Raw genomic sequence first — 2,500 nt, 5'->3', positions numbered from 1 at the left:
GCATCTCTGGAGAGAAGGAATGGGTGACGTTTCGAGTCGAGACCTTTCTCCAGACTAATCACACAGATCATTACTGATCAACCCGCCTTATGTAAATAACGCAGATTTGTGAGTCGTGGCAGTGTGTAGATTTATTTTTGAATATTCTCGATATGATGCAGGTTTTCGACGCAGAGTTTCTACCGTTCGCGGATGGCGACGACTAGTTAGGGTATTATTTACCACCAATTCGGAGAGATATCTCGCAACAAAATGCCATGGTACCAGATTTCCTTTCACCCCCCCCTATTGTTACATGTGATATAGATTGGAAATGCACACTTTAAAAAAATATAATTCCACGGAAATCTCACGGTAATGACCGGTAATCAGGACAGTTGCATATTTCCACGGTGCAAATGTCGAGGCTGACTTCGAGCACACGTTGGAGACGCGCTCGTTCCCTGCGACCAGCTACGTGTTTAGTGAATCCTGAATCGATCAGGAATCGAAGACACTCGCTCTTAGTTGACCGAAATCAAGCGGCGGGGACAATGTTATTTTCCCAAACCTCTCTCCCTTCAATAGCATCAAACGTCAACCCAAGTGGCAACGCTCCTACATTTCAAACCGTGTGTCGATTTAGTATTTCCAACTCCCTGCCTTTTGGGCACGGGTTGTTTAAAATGAATCTCGGGCATTAGAGGAGAAATAAAAATGTAAAAATGCGCGCACTTGCACCAAATATCATTGTGGAATTGTGTGTGTGAGAGAAAGAGAGAGAGAGGGAGAGCAATATCGAGAAATATTCGCCTAAAATATCAATCCCTCTTGTTAGCAGAACTAGCTTTAAGCTAAATTTCACAAATCACAATGGGATCGATCAAGTATGAGCACCCGGGATTTTCTCGGGGATTTTTGGTCGGTGGGGGTATCCAAAAACACTCAGGGGTCTTTGCGTGAGGTTATTAATGTGCTGCCGTTCAGTCTGCTCTTTGTGTGAATCTGTCTGCAGTCGCCATGTTTCCAGCGCTCAGGCCGGCGACCGCTTCGCTGCCTGCTCTTTTGTTAACACGCCTGCCTTCCCCTTCTCTCTGCAATTCCAACTATAGCTCAACGCGGTCAAACAATTCGCGGCAAAAAATTGCAGGCCGCTGTGGAACGCTACTGAGAAAAAAATAAATTTGACTTTTTTTGTGCATGAGAAATCGAAAAATGCTGATTTGGTAAATGGCGTGATTAGAAAGCTCCAGACTGCAGAGTCCCTCTGTTGTTCGACCAACATGAAGCTGCGCAGTCACTGAATCTTTTTCACCCCCATCATTTCTGATTAGGGGTTTTAATTTTCTCCGTTTTTATTCTGAGGTCGAGGTCTCTGAGGGGGAAAAAAGGGATTGTGAATTTTGATATAATCTTAACATTTGCAAACTGCGGGTTTGAGAGGAAATTAATCCGCAAATTGGGAATGAATTGTATTTCAGAGGTGTTTGGTGTTTGTTTACCCCCCAAATACCTAAAGATGCGGCGAATTAAAGCGAGAGGCGCTGACCGCATAAATGTATCCAAAATTGTCGAAAGACTTAATACAAATCCCATCTGTAAACGCCAGTAAGAACTTGTTTTGGTCGCGGTTTTTTGGGTCTGATACGATGTAACTCACGCAGATTCGTGTCAAATGTGCAAAAAGTATCAGAAAATATAGAAAGATAAAAACGTTTTAAAACATTTTTATGTTTTATAAATCAAAACAGGTGCAATGAATGCAGAATTTTCCTCCCACTGAATCCGTTTCAACTCAAAACAAACTGCAAATGTTCTCCGGTTGTTTAGGTTCTTGTAGGATTTCAACTCTACGATAAGTAAAATGGGTCCGTTTTGGACAAACGGGTGCAGGAACAAGTTTTAGAAAATATATTCTTGAATTTAAAAAAAAACTTTTGTCCTGTTAGGTGCGGGGGGATGCCAATTAAAATGAGCAGATGTGAAGGGGGCAATTCTGGATTATATCATGGGCGCGCCCGCTTCCATGTCGCCGAGTGTTTCTTTGTCTCTGCTCCCAGATCTGGCGAGGTTGGGGGGGGGGGGGGGAATCAGGGTAGGACTGTTTCAAGCTAGCTCAGAAATAATAGCGATTTCCTTCTAACTAAACTCAGAGTTTTCGGCGTGAGCAACAGCCTAGTGTAATCGAATCTAAAAAAGCACGCTCACACACACACACACACACACACACACACACACACACACACACACACTTAACGGGACAGTACCATGTGGAGGTCAAACAATGAAATAAAAACAATTGTGTGAGCGTGTTTGCATGTGGACGGATTATTCCAAAACACACACACATATATATATATATATATATATATATATCCATCGCCCAGAAGTTTCACGTTGATCGGAGAAAACCATAATCCCAACATTAACATTTTACTGAAATTCTTAGTCAAAATAATCACATCTGGTGTTTATTTTCATTCATCACGACCCTATATTTGCGACAACTCTTAATTCGTTC

The sequence above is a fragment of the Amblyraja radiata genome, chromosome 16 (assembly GCF_010909765.2).
Source record: "Amblyraja radiata isolate CabotCenter1 chromosome 16, sAmbRad1.1.pri, whole genome shotgun sequence".
In the NCBI taxonomy this organism is placed as follows: Eukaryota; Metazoa; Chordata; class Chondrichthyes; order Rajiformes; family Rajidae; genus Amblyraja; species Amblyraja radiata.
This window is presented reverse-complemented; position numbering follows the sequence as displayed.